Source organism: Sminthopsis crassicaudata, chromosome 5 (genome assembly GCF_048593235.1).
Source record: "Sminthopsis crassicaudata isolate SCR6 chromosome 5, ASM4859323v1, whole genome shotgun sequence".
Classification (NCBI taxonomy): Eukaryota; Metazoa; Chordata; class Mammalia; order Dasyuromorphia; family Dasyuridae; genus Sminthopsis; species Sminthopsis crassicaudata.
The window spans coordinates 132,589,727-132,614,141 of NC_133621.1; the positions used below are offsets into that span (position 1 = coordinate 132,589,727).

General features: G+C 31.5%; 1 protein-coding gene across 9 annotated transcripts in view; it reads right to left on the reverse strand.

The window, feature by feature from the left end:
* FOXP2 (forkhead box P2) overlaps positions 1-24,415 on the reverse strand; it is a 718,280-nt gene that overhangs the window by 348,071 nt on the left and 345,794 nt on the right. Inside the window, exon 4 of one of the 9 annotated variants that reach the window (XM_074268254.1) lies at positions 11,952-12,068. The exons of the other annotated variants lie outside the window; for them this stretch is intronic. The gene's annotated coding sequence lies outside the window, so the exon portion shown is untranslated. The remainder of the gene's footprint in view (positions 1-11,951; positions 12,069-24,415) is intronic. 9 annotated transcript variants of the gene reach the window in all.

Genomic DNA, 24,415 nt, shown 5'->3' on the forward strand with positions numbered 1-24,415 from the left:
ATGATGTAGCCATGAATTAGAATTTAACACAGAGGAAATTACATATAAAAGAAAAAAAAAGATGATTCAAAGATAAGAATGAAAAAAAAATCTAAACTAAATTAAAAAACCCTAAACCCAAAATAATGGCTGAAAAAGTTTTGAAGAATAACAAAAATAGATAATATTTATCTAGAAGAGAAATTTTGCCTTGACAATGAATTTCAGGTAAAGGAATCCAACCAAAAAGTATTCACACTAAGGAGGTAGCACTACTTTACCTAGTGAGTTCAAGTTCAAAAATGAGCTAAATGCTGATAGTTATCAGAAAAATTCGTTGATTGACCTAAGGGAGTCAGAAAGTTATTTCCAACAAATCTCTGGTGAACAGGAGCTACTATTACATCTATTTTGTACTGTTAGCACAAAGCAGAGCAAATCTCTTTCTATTTTATATTATATTAACTTGACCAGAATATCAAGTTGGCAATAACTAGCTGTTTTAGTTCTACTAACTAAAATCAGTTTCTACTTAAATTAACATAAAATGTATTTTATGTGTGGCTTTATACATAAAACAATGCTTTCATGTTATAAGACAAAAAATTCAGTTAAGAGAATTTGTTTTCTTTGTTATAATAACAGACCTGGTCATTTGAGTTCCTTAATATCTAATCTTAACAAAATGCTAATAATGCTTTAAATGTAGCACTACAATTCCCCTGAATCAACTAAACTCTAATTTTACTTTAAAAAAAAAATCCTAATAGGAACAAGAGGTAATATGCATAGCATATCTTATAAACGACATCTAAGACAAAACAAAATTAGAATTATCTTTATTTCATGATGTAATAATTATTGCCAGGAAATGAAAATAAAGATGTGACAGATTAAAAGTCTATCTGTTGAAAATGTACCATAACGTTGAGAAAGACCATAACGTGTCTTCCATTCACCTCCCTAAACAAATAGCAGACTGTACTTAAATACATTGCAAGACTATTAGGTAATCTTTTCTTTATTTAGATTCAGTAGGGTTCAGTGACAAATATTCATCCCCCTTTTCAATAAAAGTGAAGGATCTTTAATTCAGAGGAAAAAAACAGAATTTCAATTCTGATCACTAACTATTCATTAACAAAACAAAAAATAAAATTTGAACAAAAGTGAATCATTTGTTAGTACACATAATTTTGGTCAACTTCCACTTTTGGAATATAAGGAAGAAAAAGGCACTGGGACACATAAATAGATTGACAGAATTTGATATAGAGCACTGGAAAAAAAACACTCAATAGCTATGACCATACTTCAATGCTTTTTAGTAGCTATGAGATTCATTCAGTAACAAAAGTGTTATGTTCCAACTCACACAGACTTATTTGAAGACATAAACAAAATGACACAAGGAAAGTCCTGCTTCAGTATGAGTTCAACTTTTTTTCTGTAGTAGTTTAAATATATTTTCCAGTGTGGATTTACTTATTTTAACAGGTGAAAGTAATTAGATTTTTAAATCATTGTATTGTCAATGGACCTGCACTCTGACAGAAGAATACATACTGCATAAACCTTAAAACTCATAAAAATAGGAATTACACGAAAATGATTAGTAACATGCACTTTGCTTTCACAGAAAAGCTGAAGAATCAATTATGCCTTTCTTCTACAGCATGCCATCTAATCAAAGAACCTAGAAGACAGAGTTGTTATTTTTTTAAAAGTCAGATGTTAGATATATAAATCCCATTCTCATAGTTAAATTTTGAAGAGAAAAAAGAAATCAACACCATAATTTTCTGAAGTGCATTTGCTAATATTACTATGCTACATCCTTCTGTAAAAATTAGATTGAAAGAAAGTTACATTTCAATAAAGAGTTTTTGTCAGACCCTACTGAACTAAAATGGTCTTTTACAAAATCTAAAGAGATTAATCTTCTCTAAACATAGAAGTTATTTCAATGTAAAAATTACACAATGGAAATATAGAGCTTTAATTTCTGGAAAGCTTGGATAATTACATATTCCATCATTCTCAGGATTCAGCACCAATGGTGGTACTAAATTTTAACATTTCATATTAGATTTAAAACCCCAAGTAGGTTTAAAAGAACCATTTTAGGTCTAGCAAGGATTAACCATGCACTTTCAAGAGTATACTTGTTCTAAAACTAAGGTTTTCCTATATGATTAGTTAGCTTGAAATAATTAAAAAAAAGTTTCAACCATAATAATTAGAACACTTGTTTTCAAGGAAGAAAGCATGTTGTGCCACATGAGGGAAATTCTCAAAATAAAAAGAGAGTTTATTTGGTATGTCGTATTTTTAAAACACCAATAATGTGATTTGGTATGACAGACTAAAGAAAGAAAAATCAAAAGTGATTTCTAGTTATGTTAGTATTAATTACATGATTCAGAAGGATTAGATGGGAGTAATTAGTGTGTGCTGAACTAAACTGAATTTGAAAGCTTACTCAACATTATTAAGCGCCCTATTTGAAACTTATGCATTTGGCTTAATTTAATTTGTGCTGGTTGAGGCACAGACTTCCAAATAGCCAGGAAAAAAACTCAATTTTATCTTTTACTCAAATCATACTAATAAATTCTAAGGAAGAGAGTCTGAATGGTACTAGCCAAAGATTATGTACTTAATTTAGCATTAATTTTCTCATGCTTAACATTCAGCATACACTGATTTTATTCTCATCAAAATCATCAATTCTCATCTGAATTTGCCAATGACACTTTTTAGAAAGAACAGAAATATTAGGGGCTTGTTTCATATCCTGATTTTAACTTTTTACTATTCAATGACTGTCAAAACATCTTATTATCACATAAATTTTTATGGAAAAAAAATTGAGAAGAGAAACATTTAAAAACTTTTTAAAGTAATCATATGATCATCCTATTTTAAAGCTAGAAGAGCTAGTATTACTCCTGTGAAGAAAAAAAAAAGATTAAGTATAAAATATACAGTATCACTTGAATGTAAATTCATTTCAATAAGCTGCTTTTTTATTTGTTTGGTTTTAAGTGCCTTGTATATGGAAGGCATCAAAGACAAAGTGACTTAAAATAAGGCTGCCACTGCCCCCAAGGAAGTTAACTTTAATAAATGAATATAACATAATAGAATGTGATTAAGGCAATGATCTAGACAGATAAAATATTAAAAGAAATTTGAGGAGAGGTAGAAATCAATTTCTGCTCAGAGGATTCAGGAGAGCCTTCATGAAGAAAGTACCAGCTAAGCAAGCTCTCGAAAGAAAGAAAAAATTCAGTAGGGCAGGATGTGAAGGGAAGGCATTCTAGTTATGGGAAATGACCTACACACTCTAAGAGTGTTATTAGCAGATGAAACTATAGGAGGCATAGGAGGAAAGGAAGTAGAATTGCCTGGTAAAGAAGTCTGAGATAGTATCAGGTTATAGAATTTGTCTATTCTTGCATATTTGTAGAAGGGATTTATTTATTCTATGGAATTTTTATATTGCCATCTATTTACACTTTTCCAGCAGGAAACTGACAGTGTGGTAGATAATACTGTACTTTAAATCAGGAGATATTGTTTTCCTAATTATGAGACACCAAGTTAGCCACTTAATCTTTATGAATGGTGGGGATAGTGATATTCAATTGTTTTAGTCCTGACTTCATGATCACTTAAGGTTTTCCTAGTAAAGACATTGGAGTGCTTTGGTATTTCCTTCTCCATCACATTTCATAGATGAGGAAACTGAGGCAAAAAGGGGGTAGAAAGACTTGCCCAGGATCACAGAGTTGGTATTTGAGGCCAGATTTAAATTCAGAAAGATTAATTTCAGAAAGCTGTCTTCATCTATAAAATAATTTACTATAGTATTTACCTTCTTGGGTTACAAGATTATTAGTGCTATATAACTGTAAAGTGTTATATAAATATCCATTACTTACTATAGTCCAAATATTAGGAAGTTTATTTTGGTATCTGGGTGGAGGAAGAGGCTGGAAGCAGAACCTCTTGCCGTTCTTTCAATAGATAGGATGTGTAGTCTGAATTGCTTTTTAAGTATCAGACATAGATTTGCATCAGTTGCTTTCCTAATTCCCCTTGTCATCATCCATAGTACCTGCTTGCCAGAGAATTAAATGGTTCACACTGGAGATATAGTGTTTATATATTATAGGATAGATAGAACCTAAGAAGACTAGATGAGGATTAAAACCAACGATATGGGGATTAAATCTTTGTTCTTAGCTACACTAGCAACATGATTTAACCAAATCAGCTATTTGGCCACCATCTGAAATTAATGTTCAAATGTGAGTGAATAAAATCAATTCAGCATATATTCACTACCTACCTGAAAGGATTGTTAATTGAGGCAAATCCTTGTGAACCATAAACATTATACAGACATAATGATTTTGATAGGAAAAAAAGTAATGATACAAATTTCATTTTTCGTTCACTTTTCCTCCCAATTTAACTTCATTGAAACCCCACAGAAATAAATCAAAGAAATAAAAGTAGAAAGTAAGCCATGTAAAAACATCATGGTTAAAACTAACACATTCTGTCCTGATTTTAATTCATTTGTTTAACATTTCACTTAAACCATTTTTGATTATATATAACAATTTCTTCATTATTTAAAACAAAGGACTAGTCTAAAACCAACTTCTAATGATAAGGATTTTATTTATAACCACAAATTTCTCTTTTCTTTAAGTTTTGGTTCCCTCCCATTACTGAGAAGTAATCATTAAATTGCCACCTCCTAGTTACACATACACAACTTGTTTTGGTTTTGATTCTGAGCTAACTTTACGGTTTCCACTCAGTCCTTTTAAGGCTGTTAAGTGAAGTCTGGATGCAGATATACAGGTCATACTCAGAAGATGTTACGTTTGCAAAAGCGATCTATGCAATCTCAAATACTTGTTCTTCAGAACTGATCAACCTTGCTTTAAAGATCTTACCACCCGCTGTCCATTACTATTTCCATTCTTTATTTGTCCTAAAGTCAACAGACCAGTAGGTAATTCTTTAAACTAATGCACAAAATTATCATCTTGTATTGGGAAGGGTCAGAGTGATGAAAAATAGGTAAAAAGGGTCACTTATTCCTAGAAAACCCATTTACATTAACCTTTTATAGCATGGCATGAAGAAAAGGAATGATATTATCCAGAGGCTCTGTGCAAGTTGGACAATATCATAGCCTCTTCTGGATCTTTTATTGGTTTGAAATATGGTGAATATCTTTTAAAAATGATGAAATATCATTAATTACCAGAGTGTCACAAGTTCCTGTGCAACCAAACATAAATAATGTTTAAATAATCTAATGATCTGTCTTTTTACATATCTCTATTGTTCTTTATGTGTAGAAAATTGAGAGGTGGTTATATTATGACCAACTAAATGTCTGGCATTACTTACATAACTTTAAAAAGTACTTATATCAGGGTAGTAATTAATCTGCTTTTTTACACTTGTTAAGCATCGAAAGAATATATAATAAGATGGACTATTGTTGGAAATCCTCAGAAAATGAAAGACTATCTTTACATCCTAGCCCACATTTTCTAGTGACCTGGAGCAACAAGTAAGTCATTTATTCTGATAATTAACCAAAGTCAACCCAGCAGCAATAAATACCCAGGGGAGGCATCTTTGCTTCTAGTTAAGAAGCTGTTCTGGAACCTACTAGTCCCCACTATTCCTTGTGATAGCCACAATTCTTTGTAAAATTTTGTATCTCCAGAAAAAAATTTCCGCAGAAACAAAGACAGATTAATAGTGATTAAAATGCCCAACATACTATAACTTAGTTACAATCTTCCATGACTGCAACATTCTATAGGAAAGATTTTGCACATTAATGAGATAACAAATGACAACAAATACAAAAATCTATTCTGTTGATAATTGTACATTTTCTTCTATTGTATTGTACCCAAAATTTAAGAGTTGTGTAGGAATAGTGGTCCTTCCAAAATTCTGAATCAATTCTGAACCATGCTAACATTAGTGGTCCTGAGCAATCTAACTGAGTAAGTGTTAGTTCCTGGAGCCATTCTCTAGAAATGTTTTTTTTTTTCCTGGAGTACTTGTTTAATTTCTCATTTGAACACTTAAAAGTTCAGCAACATAGAGTATATTGTTTTCTTACCTTATATTCTGACCCCAAATTAAGAGTATGGCCTTTATAACATGACACATGACTCATCATTTCAGCCAGTTTCCCAAAAATTAGTTACCTAGTTAACAAAGCAAAATCATCAGCGCATAAAACAGTTGCTAAATGTGTTAGATGTCCTTATACAAAATGACACAGGTTAAAGGAGACGTATTTTTTAAATATGTAATATTTTTTGTTAGAGTTGTAAATTCATGGATTGAAAGAAGGCTTCTCAAGGAAACAAAATCATGTCCTATAAATTTGAAAAAGAGTACCGACAGATATTTTCCTGGACCCTTAAATAATGATAAAATATGATTTTCCTGATTATTGATTAAGAACAAAGAAAAAAAAATGTAATAAAGCCACAGTTGATGGAATAAAAAAAAATTCTCATCAGGTCTTAAGCATTTGAAATTCTTTGCAAAACAAAAGCAAGATGTTTATCTAAACTGGATAGTTTCCAAAGTGGTATACTCAAAGAAGCAGGAGAACCAAGGATGAAAAAAAACCTCCCAATAGGTAAAAAGACAAATTAATTAGGGCTAACTTATAAAAACATTTTGGTGCCATTCTTGGTACTAACAACATTAATACCAATCCATTGCTATCAAAAGTGGCAAATTCAAGAGCTTTGGGAATTAATGGCAAGGTTTCCAAAGCTTTTCACTTTTCTTTCAGCTCTGCTTCAGAAGTTATAATTCCCTAGTAGATATTCAACATGGAACCTTCCCCTATGGGAAAATCCCCACAGCTACCATATCTTCAGCAGTCATAGCTACTGAATACCAAATTAAATTCTCAATACCAAGTTGCTTTGAACAGTCATGGGCTTAACATATGATTTTAACATTGGGAAATAAAATTAAAGATGCACTACTATCAGATTTGTAGTTGAAATCTATACCCATTACCTTTCAGGATATAAATATGAGTTCCTTGGGAACAAAGCTTAGTTTATTTTTCTGCTGGCATTTCCATCACTTAGAGTGTTTTCTACACAGTAAGAGGTTTTCATTTGTTCATTCATTCACTAATTTAAATTCTCAAAGAAAATTGTAATCATATATATGTTAGATGTGTTACCAGCCTTACTTTGCAACATGCCATTGATAAAAATCAACTCTGTGGCAGTTTGGCACAGTACCAGAGAGATTTGTAAGGGATTTCTACAATAATGCAAAACTCACCAGATATATCCTGAGGATTTACCTGAGACACAAAGAAGTTTGGTAAGAAACTTAGTAAGGATCACAAGAGCAGCTGATAAGTTTCAGAGTTGGGGTTATAACCCAAGTCTTCCAAACTCTAAGCAAAGCAATTTCTCTACTATACCAAGCAGCTTCTTGTGGCACATCTTACTTCTTTAAAATTCAAGGCTCAAAATTCAACCTTGATTATTATATTTATAGACTATCTGATAGAAAGCAGATGACTAGAGAGAAATGAAAACCCCTGCTATTTGGTCACTCTACAAATAAAATGAAAAAGATGTGCCATAGAGAAGAAATATCTGAGGACAGATTATTTATGGACAGGTACAGAAATATAAAAACTTAGGTAGATCTAGCACTAGCCATCAACTATCTGTGGCAGTAAAATTTACATGGTTTTGATAACATCAGTGTCTAGAGAAGAACATGGAATTTGGATCAGTTCTTGAGGGTTCTAGTTTTCTGTTATTTACTTTAATAAGCATTTTCTATTATGCATTATCAGATGGCTTCACTCTTCTTATTTCCCTAAATTGTATGAGAACTTATGGTAAGAAAACCAATTTTCTTTTCAGACTGGGAGGATTACATTATGGAAGCAATAGCTGAAAATATTTATATTAATAGTTATTATGGTAACTACTAGTAAGAATGATAGGTAGCATTTACATAACACTTTATGGCTTGCAAAGCATTTTACACATGCTTCATAATTTATTTGTTTTGTTGGTCCTCTGAATAATTTTATAAGATATGTGCTGTTATTATCCTCAATTTACAGATGAGTAAAATAAGAATAAGGTATTAATGCTCGCCAATGGTCATGCAGCTAATAATTGCATAAGGCAAAGTTAGAAATCAAGTCATTCTGATTAAGATACCGTATCAGTCATGATGGAAGCCTATGCTTTTTTTATGTCTTTTGTCCTTTACAATTCTGAACTTATATTTTCATGTATGTGTAATATATGAATGTAAGAATGTAGATTGAAATTCAACAGTTAGATCAATTTGTAAAGGATTTCAATAAAACTTTTTGTATATAAACTTGTTATCAGCACTGGAAGCAAATATGGATTATGTTTTCACCAGATATTGCTAGATTTTTTTTGAAAAAACATAAAATACTAAACTTGAAATTCTAAAATTAAAAGGAGAAATTAATATTGAAAGTAAAAATACTATTTAGCTAATAAATAAAACTAAGAGTTGGTTTTATGAAAAAAGCAATAAAATAGATAAATCTTTGAAAAAAAAATAGTCTACCTCCTTATGATTACCTTTTAGGAGAACAGTGTGCCTAAAAAAACTGGTATATCCAAAAAGGTTCTCTTGGCTTCTCACATTAGACTGTCTACATGATTGAAATTTCATTTCATTCATATAGTTAGTATGAAATTGAACAGCATATACTATAAAATGTCTCTTGCTATTTGGTATTAGACTAATAAATGTTACCACTATGGCATAACAATCAGATTTTAAAAAAAAATTGCTTGATACTGCTATCTTAGAACAACAGATTATGACCTTATTTTCAAGCACATCCATTTTTGATGAGAGAAAAGTCACTTTAAGTAATGACATAGATTTGCTCCTTAAAGACAGCCTATTGATGCTATTAACAAGTATTTACTATACATGACACTATAATATAATATAGAATATGTTTCATCTTGATGAGCTGATTACTTAAATTTTTATTTTATGATTTTTAAAAAGAAACTAATTATTACTTTATACTTTTCCTAGTGATGGAAAAAGCTATACTAATTTGGTGAAGCTTTAAAAAAAGTACAAGCAATTTAATTTAGGATGACTAGCATTTTTATTTGAATTTATGTCAGATACCAATGTGTCAGATACATACGCTAAGGCACTGTCAAAGTGTGTTACATGAATTAATAAGGTAACATGATATTTCCTTCTCCTGTTTGAGGTGTAAATTGACAATGCAATTCTCTTAGTCTGTCCTTAAGCATCATGATAATTCTATAGAGTTTAACATTCTAGAACAAAAAGACAATTTCACAAAAAAAAGCCAAGTATCAACTGGCCTAGTATGTATGTAATTGTACCATTTTAAGAGGTAAATATAAATTTGGCACAAATAATTGTATATTCATACCAATAAGCATATGCTATATGTCACAAGGTCTTGAAAACCAAAGAATTATCTGAAACTGTTTCTTTATAATAGAATTTAAAAATATCAATGTTCTAAAAAATCAGCTGAATCTTTAAACTCATGTTACTTTTTACTGTTTATACATTATTTAAAAATGATATTTTTCCCAATGACTATTTTTAGCATTCATTTTTACAATGTTTTGAGTTCAAATTTTTCTCCCTGCTCCACTAAAATGGTAGGCCATTTGAAATAAGTTATACATGTGTTATAATGCAAAACATATTTTCATATTAGTCACATTGTGAAAGGATAAACAGATTAAAACGAAAAAATAAACCTATGAAAAAGAATGAAGTCAAAAGAATATGCTTTGATTTTCATTTAGAATTCATCAGTTGTCCATCTAGATGTGGATAGTAATTTCCTTTGTGAATACTTGTGAATGCACAGTTTGGCTGTGCATAGTTTCAAATTATTCTCCAGAATGTTGGTACAACTCCACCAGCAATGCATTAATGTCTCAATTTTCCCATATCATATGCGTTTTGAATACAATTTATGCTATCATAAACTCATGTACTACTGGATGATTTTGCGATACTATTTTTCTCTCTGTTTTGATCTTTTCTATAAGGGATAGTTCAATCAATGGACAGAAAGAATGATATATTAAAGGGGGAACATTATGTGATAATTAAAGACTTTAAATAAGGTTGCCTTTGACCCCACTCCCAAGTTGTAGTACACATTACTAATGAGTCTAAAAAAAGAAAAATGGTGCCATGGGAGAAAGAAAGGGAGTAGTTGAGATGTGAGCTTTGGACAGTAACACCAAACAGCATATAGATCTATGATGTGAATAGCGGCAAGTCTAAAAGATGGAGGCATGAGCTCCAGAAGTGATGTCATGAAAAACTCAAGTGAACAGTGCCAGAGCAGAAATATATCTCAGCTGATACACATCAGATACAGAGATTTATCTGATACAAAGAACATCTCAGCTGATCCCTTCACAGGGTATTACCTTAAGTAAATGAGACTATATAAGTTTCATGTAAGGATGGCTTGTTGGTGAGGACTGTACTTTTCTATAGGCTCTGATATAAGATCCATTTATTTTCCTTACCTTCTAAAGAAATTTATTTATGCTTTGAACCTTGTGAACTTATCAGCTTCTTTTAAAAATAAAATCTTATTTTATCAATAGACCAAAAAAAAAATAATCCTTTGTCTCCTTTCTATACTTCCTGCAGCAGCAGCAACAACAACAAAGCAAATTCTTAAAACATTTATGAATGGTTAAACAAAGCAAATTCCATCATTGTTGAAGTATAAAAAAAAGTGTGTCTAATTTTGCATCTTGAGTCCATCACTTTTCAGTAAAAGGGTTAAGGTAGCATTATTGGTCCCCTAGATCAAAGCTTCTTTGGGAGATCATATAACTGAATGTGAGGGTCACAAAAAAATTGGCAATACAAAGTTTTTTGAATGTAACAACCAAAAATTAATTCAAAACCAAACACAAAATGCATCTTAGGTATTTCTGGCAGTACCTATTTCTGATGCGTCATGTGGTTTCTATGCAGCTGTGCTTGGTTCTGAACACACAACATGAATGGTTTACACTGCACATGCATGAACACTGCCAGAAATACTGTGGTTCAGATTGGAAACAAGATCATGTAAAAATTTGTCAGGCAAAAAGGGGTTATAAGTAAAAAAAAATTTAAAAATCTCTGCCTTAGAACACTGAAATGATTATTTCTTAAACTTTTCAAATCTGTTTATCTTTATAATGGTACTGGTTTTGTTAAAAATTGTTCTCCTGGTTCTGCTCGCTTCCATCTTCATTAGTTCATATAAATCTTTCCAGGTATCTCTCCCCTCCATTTTTTCTTAAAGAACAATATTATTCTCTTACTTACCAAAATTTGTTTAGTGATTCCCCAAAATATGGGATACCCCTTAGGTTCCAGATCTTTGCTTCTATAAAAAGGACTTTTATAAGATTGTTTGCTGGCTTGTTTTTGATAAATATGAGTAGTTTTCATCTCCCTTGGAGCTCTCTTGTAATTAGGCCAATTAGCATTGTTAGGGCAAAGACTTACACTTTAGTGTCATTTTGTTTAAAGTTCCAAATTGTTTTTCAGAATGGATGTGCCAATTCAAAGATCCATTAACAGAGTATTTATATGCCTGTTTTCCACATCCCTCCAATATTTATGATTTCCTTTTTTGGCTATCTTTGTCAATATGACAGTTGTGAGACAACACTTTAGAATTGCTTTAATTTGCATCCTCTAGTTTTTTGAGATTTAAAATATTTTCTTTCCTATGGCTATAAGCAATTGAATTTCTTTTTATTAAAATTAAATTTCTTTTCTTTTTTAAAATTTTTTTTTATTTTCAAAACATATACCCTTGTTTCAACATTTTCAACATTTACCTTTGAAAAACCTTTTGTTCCATTTTTTTCTTCCTCCCTTCCCCCCTCAGATGGCAAGTAATCCAAGATGTGTTAAACATGAGCAAATCTTCTATACATATTTCCACAATTATCATGCTGCAGAAAAAAATGGATCAAAAAGGAAAAAATGAGAAAGAAAACAAAATGCAATCTAATAACAAAAAAAATGAAAATACTATGTTGTGATCCACATTCAGTCTCCACAGTCCTCTCTCTGGCTACAGATAGCTCTCTCCATTGAAAGACCATTGCAATTGACCTGAATCACCTCACAGTTGAAAAGAGCCACTTTCATCAGAATTGATCATCTTATAATCTTGTTGCTGTGCATAATGTTCTCTTGGTTTTACTCATTTCACTTAACAACACTTCACATAAGTCTCTCCAGGCCTTTCTGAAATCATCCTCCTGGTTGTTTCTTATAGAAAAATAATATTCTATAACATTCATGTACTATAACTTATTCAGCTATTCTCCAACTGATGGGCATTCACTCAACAACAATTTATTAGTTTTACTTGACACACTGATAAGAACTAAATATAAATGATAATCTAAGTTAGACCTAAAGTTTCTGTTTTAAGTAATATGAATATAGATAGGTACTGGATCTATGCTTTAATTGCTGCTGTAATTTCAAAGTAAAGAAATTTCTGTGATGATGTATGCCTACTCTTTCATTGAAATTTTTAATGAGTACTGATTATTTTAGATTTTGAGTGGAATTATCCTTTCTATTATTTCCTCCTAGATTTTCTTATTTTTGTGTAAACTTGTGATTTTTGTGAGTTCATTTTGCATACTGCTATTTTACTAAAGCAATTTTCTCAATTTCTTTCAGTTCTGAGTCCATAGGATTTTTCTAAATAAACAATCATTCTCTGTAAAGAGGCTTTTAATTTTTTTCTTATTGCTATTCTAGAATTATCAATAATGGAGGAAAGAGATACATCCTTGTTTTACTCTTGTATTTGTCAGGAAGCCTTAGTAATTTCCTACTGCATGTAATATTAGCTCTTGATTTTCCTTCTCTGCTTTTTATTTTTTTAAAAATCATAAATGTTTTATATTTCCTTAATACTTTTTCTATTTTTGAAATAATCATGTGGTTTAAATTTTTATTGCTTAGTATAATTGAGGATGATTTTCTTTATCATTTTGAACCATCCTTGAACATCACAGATACAAATACAATTTGATCTGAATAAATATTTTCCAATATGCTGCTGTAGTCTTTCCCCAGAATTTTATTTAAAAATTTAAACTGAAATTTATTAATGATAATTTTCTATACATCTATATCTCATTAATGATAGTAGTCTCTATTTCTCAATTTCAGTATATGATAAACCTGAAAATGTATGTTATTTGGTGAATAACACCTTTTTTGATAATAGTCATAAGTAACAATAGAAAGGAGCTTGGCAAAAATTAGATTCGGACCATTATCTGAAAGCATATAACACAGTAAGCTCAAAATGGATATATAATCTAAATATTAAAGGACATCATAAAAAAGTGTAAGAATAGTATCTTTCATTGCTATGGCTAGAGGGGAATTCTTAACCAAACAAGAGATCTATATGATCTAAAAGACAGAATGAACGATTTTAATTGTTATTTTGATTCACTTAATCAAGTTAAGTAAATTTTGAAAACTTTTACATGAGCACAATTAAAGTAAATGTGGATAGATAAGTAGTCAAATGGAGGAAAAAAATCTTTGTATTAGATATCACTTATAAGTGTACCATATCATCATTACAGGGAACTCATAAAAATGTATAAGACCAAAAATGTATAAGACCCAGTGATAAGTAGTCAAAGGTTATGAACAGTTTCCCAAAAATAGACTGGAAACGTCTATCACCATATAGCTTGCAATGGTGGTACTTGTTCTACCCATATTGGGGGAGGTAAGCAAAACTCTTAAGTTCCTGAGTTGTGAACATCAATAAGATTGAAGCCTAACTATTATCCATGGTAACTCTGACACCAATGTGGTGAGACCCCAAAAGCCAAGGGGTAGTAGGTTGCTTAAGGGGGAATAAATCAGCAGAGGTCTTTACAACAATTAATATCAGGATTGTGTCCTTGAATGACTACTACGTTTTCAAGGTGGGTAAGAAAGGGAGACTTGGTCTCAAAACAAAAGCAAAACAGAACGAACCCAAAACCATAAATTAGTGATAAAATAAATCTTAGGCTTTGACTTATTCCTAGCACAGAAGCAAATCTGACAAGAGTTGGAAAAATCAGCATTAGAAGAGATATAGTTTGATATGTTCCAACAACTGGAAAGCAATTTAGAATTATGCTAAAGAATTGAATTAATTTACCCAAATATATAATGCTAGGCATAAACCAAAAGAGGGTTAAGTACATATATTTTTAAAAGGTCTAATTTACATTAAAATGTTTAAAGCAGCTCTTTCTATAATAGCAACATATTGGACATAGAGTAGACACATCAATTGAAAAATGGCAAATGAAATTCTATAACATAAATGTAACAGAATTACTATGTTGTAAGAAGTGATGAATGAATCTAAAGAGAACACAACCAAGAAAACAATGTGTAATTATGATGACAATGTAAACCAAATGATACAATAATATAATTGGAAATGAATGTTATAAAATTATAATGTCCAAGCATGGCCCCCAAAATGAGACATGAGAACCTATTGCCATTCTTTCTTTGCAGAGGTAGGGAAATATGGGTATAAATTTCATAGAATGCTAGACATGATGTGCTGAATAGTTTTCTGATTTGTTTTTCTTTTTTTGCATGTTAAATAAGGGATAGCCCTTAGGATGGGCAAGAAATATAGGGCTGGCAACCTTTGCCTAACAAGTTGGAGCACAGCTGAAGTAGATGTCTGAAGGAAATCACAGAGCTTCTCAGGTCAGTCTTATTTAGGGGTAGTGACTACATGGCAGGGGATGAGGGCGAGGACTGGGAGCAGAGAGAGTCCTTCTTTCCTCATCCTAAAGGAATAATGAGGAAGAGAAAGATATAATAATGCTCAATGAATGTTATCTTTCATAACACTCAAGATCAAGAAAGTTGCAGCATGACATTGACACTATTCTGGAGATGAAAGGGAAGACTCCTAGAGAATGAGCAATATATCACTCTTTACTCTTTTCCTGCTTATTTCCAATTGCTATTGGGGAGATTGATGCATGCTTATTTCCTCTTTCTTTTGGGGAGAATGATACATGCTTTGTCAATCCTTCAATTTTCCCACTTGCTTTCAAATGACAGATTTACATAGCTATGGTTACATATTGTATTCTTGACTTGTGTGTACGTCCTTCAGAATAAGTCCTTCCACAGAAGTAGGACAGATAATAAGCAGAGATCGAGATTAGGTATATAGAAAGAACATTTATTAACCACACACTATGTGCAACGTACTATTCTAGACTGGGGATACAAATAAAAACAAGCAAAATTCTCTCTGATTTCAAGGAATTTACATTCTTATATGGGAACAAAAGCTCATGAAGTTAGAAAATTGGGGTATGGGTAAAATATAATATTATTAGACATTATTAAATTTAGGAAGTATTTCTTCCTAGATTTAATATGAAAGCCCCAGATAGTACATAAACATTACACATATATTTCATGTAGTTTCAGATTTTATAACTTCCCAACATCAGAAAAAAATATCCAGAGACTTTAGACCAATAACTTATACCTAATGAACAAAAATTAGCCCATAATCAAGGATTGGGAAAGAGGAAGGGAAAATAGGATTGCTTTTCTCAGCAAGAATGGTCTTTACTGCTTCTAAGCTTTCTGATATCCTTCTAAGAAACAAGAAGTTTAAGGAAACTCTTCCCCAAAGAAGGAGAGACTAGAAAAGACATTTGAAAGATGACGATTGGAAAGAATAACACATCCACAGAAGGAGGGGGCAATGAAAAAAGGGGGGTGGCTAATTGTTTATGCTCATCAAACTTTCACCTTCCATCCCACATAGTTTGCAAGATAGGCAACATAAAAACAATAATTCTCAAGAAATAAATTTTTAAAGAAAAAATTATAGAAACGTTTATTACTGCTCATCAAAAGTTAAAATCAAATACTAGAAAAATTTAAGTGGCAAAACAAAGTTTAATTTCCATTTTAGAATTAACATTTAAAACTATACTTTAAAATATACTAATAGTTTAATAAAACCCATAACTATCTCAATGAATAAATATTTTATTCCTTTTTTAGTTGCTAGTATAAGTTGAAAAGACTTGCTAGAAAATGTTTCCTCAGGAGACAGCTTCATTACAAAGTCCAAATTGTGGTCACTCTTTGAAATCTGTTTAATCAATGTGTAATTCATAATTATGAAATTATTTTATGATTCAGAATCATTATAAGTATAGCAAATGAGATTAACCTAGGATTTCAGGAACTAACTGTCTTAATTAATAAACTCCACCCATGTGTCAGTATGCATCTTTGTAAATTATTATTTTTTCATTTTCTTCTTTAATCAAGTATGAAACAAGCTAAATGTGATGAATGTGAAGAACTGGCAAAAAGGTTTAATACCTGCCCAGTCACTTTAAGTGAGAATGTAAAATATATCTTTAGTATACAAATGTTCTTTGAACTGTTCAGTTTTTTAAAACAATTAATTGGCTTCTATAAATAAAAGCACACTTTTACAACATGCAATATAAAGCCAAAAATGCATAACCTAATCTTTTTTTTAATGTTGCTAAGAGAATACCAAATATAAGATTTCATATATTTCAGAAGAAGGAGCCCTTTTATCACCACCATCCCCCTCCCAGAAAAAGAAAATAAAACATTTTTGGATCTTGGGTCTTTCCCTCCAATTTGCAATTTAGTTTCTCCATATGTAAAATGTGGTGGACTAAATGACCCCCTAATGGTCTTTTCAAATGTAAATTCTAAAATTCTACCTTTGTTCCTTTCTATTTCTTCAGCCATATCAACTTCTTGGGTCCACTACCATGAAGGGTCAATATTATTATGTGAGATTGGATCAGATGATCTTTCAGGTTCTTTCCAACTCTAACAATATGTGACACAATGAAAGAATGGGCTATGATTGAGCTGTTTTTTAAAAAAGAAAACAGCTCCTGCTTATATACTGGTTTCCTTAGAAAATTCAAAGACATTTAAGTGACTTCCCCACACCTTGCCTACTGATACCAAACTGCAGAGTATAGGCAAAATGGGAAATTACAATCAGATTTGGCTTCAAGTTCCAAACTTTGTAAATTTTAAAGTCATATGCAAATGGCTTTCATTCAATTACTTCTTTAGAATAAGCTTAAAGTATTTCTGCTTCAACATTATTATGTTTATAACAGAAGGCCTAGTGCTCTTAATTGTGCTTCATGTCCAAACCTCTCATTTTACAAATAAGGGTCAAGTATGTAAAAAAAAAAAAAAAAAAAAAAACATGTTTTTATTTCATTGTCCAATAACTTGTAGAGGGCCTGGACTCTGAGAAAAGCATACTTGTAGCAAAGATACTTACAAGCAGGGGTGTTTACTCAGTATGATTGATGAAATAATGATTCTCTAGTTTACTATATATACTACTATACTATATATACTTAGTACTTAGTATGGTGATGTAATGATTCTACAATCAGAATATGCTCAATGTGCTGTAATAATGTAATTATACTAAAGTATATAAGGGGCTGAGAGAACTTCAGATAAGCAGACTTAAGACTTGAGTGAATGTGTGCTCTAGCTCAATCTCAGATTCCAGACTCTATCCCTGACTATGCTCTTGTGGTGACTCTCCTGCTAAAACCAAAGTTCATCCAGAGATCCTCAAGAAAGCTAGCCCAGACATTACATTTTGGCACCAAATGTGGAGCATTGAAAGAAGCATACTACATTTTGAGGCTCTGGATGTGAGGCCCTACACTCAGTGACGCAATTGGTGAGTTCAGTGGAGAAGTCCTTATGACCCAGAAATAGGGTGAGTATAAAAATAGACAAGCAGGTAACTTTGGTACTACTCACTTTTGTTTTTCAGCTGAAATGGGGCAAATACTAAGAAAAGAACCATCCCCACCCTGAGGGGAGTGTGTAGCATGCATAGTTTGGTTAATAAAGTGGCAAGGTTTGATTGTAACTTGGGATCAGACCACTGGATTCTTAGATACATTAAGAATTCAAGTCTCCTTGGTTCTCTTAGGAAGAAAAATTAGAGCCAGATAAGTAGTAATGGTCCTGATTCAATTCCTGAGGAAAGATTCTATATATACAACATAATAAAATTGGCTATAAGGAATTATATCAGTCCTAAAGTTCTTTGCTAGTGATGAAATTCAGGTCTTAGTAGATATAATACAGGAGCAACTTGACCAAGGACGCTTACAACCTTGTCTAAGTCCTTGAAATTTGTTGTAAGAAAGAAATCTGGAAAACTGAGGATGCTAACTGATTTAAGAAAAGTAAATGAACTTATGGAAACTATGGGAACTCTTCAACCTGGACTTCCATTTTCTACTCAGTTGCCTAGAGAATGGCCTCTTTGGGTTATAGACATTAAGGATTGGTTCTATTCTATCCCCTATCCCTCTGAATTTCAGTCCAGAGTTTCTCATAATTTCCATCTGTTCATTTACTTTTCTTAAATCAGTCAACATCCTCCAATATCTCACACTCCGGACCAGAAACCAGGTTTCCTTATTCAGCCTGGTGTTGATCAGCTATGGTTCTAACTAACACACTGTAAAGAATTTGAGGAAGGGAGCTTAGAATTTTTCTAGCTTATCTTTCAAAAGCCATAGAAAACCATAATGATATAAACGGAATTAGAAGGAAGAGAAAAGGAAGAAAGGAATACTGAATGAGAAGATTAAAAAGGAAAAGGAACTAAAAGGAGAAAAAAGATGGGAGCAGAACAGAAGAATAAAAAGCATACTGATTTGAAGGGAAAATGAGAGAAACTACTTAGAGAAATTAAGTCATGTGTGCAAGGACATCACCTGCTGATGAAATTGTAGATCCTTGAGATACTATAATACAAGATGAGTAAGAATTAAAAGTTTCCAAATTATATTCTATTATTATCTTGACACATACTCTCCAACAATCCATTTAACTACCACTGCATTTCTCATTTCACAGATATAATTTGTTTAACTATAACAAACAAGTGGAATGAGGATTATGAAAACATTTCACTTGAATTTATCAGTCTGAAATAGTTCACTAAACTGATTTAGTTTTTAAGTCTTTCCATGTTATTGGGCTATATCGAATAAAGTATGAAGTGAAATCTCAAAAAAGGTACTCATCATTAATGGATGAATTGAATGGGATGAACAAGACTAAACTCCTTTTGTGATATAAATGTGTGCAATGTTAATTATCCCCCAAATTATTAGAATACTCTCCAATAAAATGAGGTTAAAGGTTAAAAATAATAATAATAAATGACAATCAATCTTTGAGTTCATTGTAATAAGGAACTTTAATGTAAGGAAACTCCATTGATCAATGAAGATCAGTATCTTCTCTGACACTTATGGTCATAAAGAATTGCTTAAAGCACCAAAAAGATAAGTTTCTCACCCAGAATCACATAGTATATGTTCAAGATCAGACTTTGTCATAGAAGGTATAGCTTGATCATATAAAGCTGTCCCTGGCACTTGATTGGTACTGGTTCAAGCTGCCCTTCCTCTGAGGCAACCTCCTAGTAGCTACCTGCAAGCTTAAAAAGAAAAAGAAAAGAACTCAACCAAATATATCCCAGATATATCTGCAGAAAGAAATTAGGTAAGAGCATGCATATCTACTCTAATTCAATGCTGCAATACACTTGTTCAGTATTCTTTCCATTCTATGGTTAATTAAATCTTTTTAAAAAACTGCTGATGACCTAATGTGGTATAATTTCATCCCAATAATTCACTTGAACTGAGATTATCAGCCTGAAGCACATCTGCAAATAGACTTGAACACAGATCTATTTCTCTATAATATGGCACCTTTCTTTTCAATAACAATAATTCATGCTTTTTTGGTGCATCAAGGATTGCAAAATGCTTTGTATACATGATTTCATCTGCTTATTTCCATAATCCTGTAAAATAGGGGTTATTATATCCCCATTTTACAAACGAGTAAAATGAGGTTTAGAAAAGTTAAATACCTTTCACAGGGCAGAAATACTTAGCATACAAAGCAGGATTTAAACCCAGGTACTCTTGATTTCAAGTCCCTTGTTATAAATACTATTCTACTTCTATATCTGAATGTGAATCAGTTTTTTAAAACTATTTTTTTCACTATACGAAGAAGCTCAGTTATACTTATATCTAGACCAAAGAGACAACAGTAGAAGCAACAGTGTCTTGCCCAAATGGGTGCTCAGAAAAGGGCTAGTGAATGAACAAATAAATTAACTAACATGCCTGGCACTTTTAGAGACAGTAGATGTTATACAGCTATCAGGTCCAATTTTCTTTAGGTTACAAGTCTCTCATATCAAAGCTTTCAGAAGACCTATATTTTTGTTTTGAAAGGAAAAGCTACAGGCATCTGTATATCATTACAATGCTTCTCTTTTAGGGATGTATAATTGTGATGTTATATATAGCATTTTATATATATATATATAGGCAGTCCTGTTGTTTGATAATACTATTATTTGCAGAAAGTTTTAATTTCTTGTATATTAATGTTTACAGATGGAGGCCTGTGGGTATACCGAATTATAGTCTATTTTATTTTTATTATATATTTTAAAGATGGATTTTCTTTTCTGACATATTTGTCTTAAAGCATCTTGGCACACTGAAAAAGAATGGAAATTTGGAATCAAAGGACCTCTATCTTCATGTGACTTTGCTGGTGTATATCCTTATTTGGGACTTAAACTCTCTGGCTTAAATTTCCTCATTGATAAAATAAGTGTTTAGATCAATGAACTCTGAGGTCACATTCAGCCATAAATCTATAACATAATAAAGTGATTCCAAGTATTGTTAGAAAAAAATTTTGTAGAACCAAAAAAAAAAGACTTGATTTTTCTGAATTTGCCAAAATAATCTATATAGCTGTGTATTTAAAGTCCCAAAATTGTTGCTTAATGTACACAATTACTAAATATTCATTTGTATTACCAATGTATGTGTAATAAATTTTCTTTTCATTTTTCCTAACATAATTTATAAGTATGTATGTATGATAAAACTTAAATGAAAAAATACCACCACAATAACTATAGGGATCACAATAAAAGCTATTCCAGGGTTTTAATGGTGATTTAAGATGATTGTCATCAAATATATTACTCATCTTCATAGGAAACAAGTCTACTGAAGAGCATAGAATTTTAAAAAGCATTTTTCTTAAGTCTACAGTAGTTCTACTTCCATATGGTGTAACATACAGATATAAGCCTTACCATAAGCAATTGAACTTTTCACACCCTCAAAAGCTGCAAAATCAGATGGTTTGTGGTTTTTGCAGCTGGTGTACTATACTCGTATTGGGTAGTGTCATATGAAAAATATTTCACTCCCCAAGCCCTAAACAGAATCAGTCATTAATGAAATACAGGCAGTACAATGAGATCATATAAAGTATAGATTTCAACAGCCATACTAGGACCACTAAAAGAAACACAGAACATGAACACAAATCAAGTTTTCTCTGCCAGAGGAGGAGGGGGAAAAGAAAAAGTTTAAGGAATGCCTTTTAGCCTTTACATTTGCTTTAAAAACAACTGCTAACCACTACTCCCCCCCAAAAAAGCCCTAGTCCAAGTGTTAGCAGACTAAACAATCACAACTTGGCAAAAGAAAAACAGTAAATAACATTAGACTTACAATTACATTTTAAGATTTCTCACAGAATGACCAGAATCATGAAATGATTCCTTAATACCACATATGGAATACACTTACTTAACAAAATATAAGCTGTTACCAGGCCATGCAATTTAAAAATGATTTTTGATTTGGGATTTATCCATATATAGTGGTGTTTATTTTTCAAGAAATCTTTTTAAAAAATAGCAAAATTCAACAACAATAGTATAAAATTCCCTTTCAACTGAAAACTCTTATTACAATAGTATTTATTAGACAGTTATATCCAAATTTTGAAGAAATAAACACTATATTGGTTTAGATCCTCTGATATGACTTAATTATTTTCATTCTAAGATTAAGTTAATCATTTCCACTTCTAACCCATTTTCCCACTTTTTTCTGATCTATTTCCTCTGTAAATAATATTGTAGAATTTTTAAAATAAGGATTTTCTAGTGAAGAGTGCATAACAAAGGGTATGCTGAGAGAGCTAAAATAATTTCTAATAGCTCTTGACTTTTTTAATCAATAAGAATTAGAACAGAAAATTCAGCAAGTGAATATTCCAATTTTAATCTTTACAGTAACTTTTAAAGTTATGCAATTTTGTATATAAGGGCTCAGGTGAATATTTGAACACTCATTTTTAAAATGGTATTTTTATTACCTTAAACACTAGTTAACACAGAATAAATGTTTTTTTAATGTCTATCTTTTTGGAAAATATGTCTATGGTGAATTAGAAAAATTCCAACATTTCTCTGCATCTGTTACCCATAAAACCTTTATATGCCTCAGTCATGCCACCTGGCAGTAAACCCCAGCTTACATTTGGAACACTGAGCATAGCTGAAATAATGCATGGTGTACTAACAATATGGAAACAAAAGCCTGAATCTAAAGTCAAGTTGGATGGGCTACTGCCTTTTAACCACTGTGCTAGAAAACAATAGGGCCTCACAAAGTACTTGCTGATATGCCACAAGTCTTCCTCAGCAACTTTCGTCTTTGGCTCCTGCTTTCTTCTCTTCTCTATCTCTTCTTTGTCTTTCTTTTACCTTCTCATTTTCAGTCAAGTACATTCCTTTCAAAGACCCATTACAATTCTTGTCAATTTTTGTAGGTGGATAAAGAAACCTCCCTAGCTACGCATGTTATAGTCAGTTTAGATATATTTAAAGGTTTTATTTAATAAAGTATACTGAAAATTTGGGTATAGCACCCTATTAAATTGTAAAGTTTTTAAGGGTAGAGACAATATATTATATTATTTTATAAATCATTATACTGGGAGAGAAAAAAAGAAAATCCCAGGAAATAACTGAGGAAGAGTTGGAAGGTTTTTAATATTGTAATCATTGGGATGCAACTGAGGTACACAAACATGAATTTAAGAATGGTAGAAGTGAACAATGCTTAAATCCTCGTCTTAACTGAGCCCTAAGAAAAAATGTTAGAGAGAGAAAAAGAAGAATAAACTGGAGATAAAATAAAGCCAACAAAAAAGTGGATTGGGAAATGAAACAGTTTAAAAGGAAGGGGAGATTTGGAAAGGGAATAGTCAACAACAACAACAACAACAACAACAAAAAAAAAAAAAAAAAAAAAAAAAGCAATTCTGGAAGTCTAAAGGAGCTTAACAGAAAGACAAGAGGATTAAGATCAAGTAGTTCCAACTACAGATAACTAGCATTGATTTCATTTCGGCACATTACGTAATTTTTTTTCCTTTATAAAGTTGAGAGAAAAAGAAAGAATACATAACAATAGGATATGATAAGGGAGGATGGAAATAAAATATAATAATGATAACCATGAATATGAATAGGATAAACTCTGTCCTAAAACACAAAAAAGTGATAGAATGAAGCAGAAAATTAAAAAAAAAACTAACAACACAGTATAAGGAATATAGTTAAAACAAAGATTTATCAAAAAAAAAATGAGGAACAGAATAGTCTCTATTTTGCCTCCCTCAACTGAATGCAAAAGAATAAGACTGACAATCATGATCTCAGATAATGATAAAAATAGAAATAGTTAAAATAGAAGAAAAAAAAGAAAAATATAACAATATCAATACTGATTTATGCATCTAATGACATCAAATTTAAGTATTTAAAGGAAACCCAAGGGAAGAACAAGGAGATGTGAAAGAATTAGTCAAAGAGTAACTGTTAAGGCCTTCACTGTAGCCCTTTCTGACTCAAGCAAATCAAACAGGAAAAAACATTAATAATTTCAGTGGCATTTTAGGAAAAAATTAGGCATTTTGATAAATTTATTCATTATGGAACACCTGAATGTTAAAATATTTCTCAGCTTTGCATCATATTTGTACAAAAATGATCACATGTTGGTGCAACAAGAACTCAAACTGATAGAGAAAACAAAAAATACAAACTAGCTCCTTTAAAATTTTTTGGTTCCTTTAAATTTTCATGGTTCTAAAATATTTTCATTCTCTCTCTCCTCCTCTCTCTTCCTCTCTCTCTCCTTCCCCTCCACCCTGCTCTGTGTGTATGTATTCACATACACAGACATACATAGTAGGTAGTTTAAGTGTTATACTATCTGTGACCTGGGTAAGTCTCTTAACCCTGTTTGCT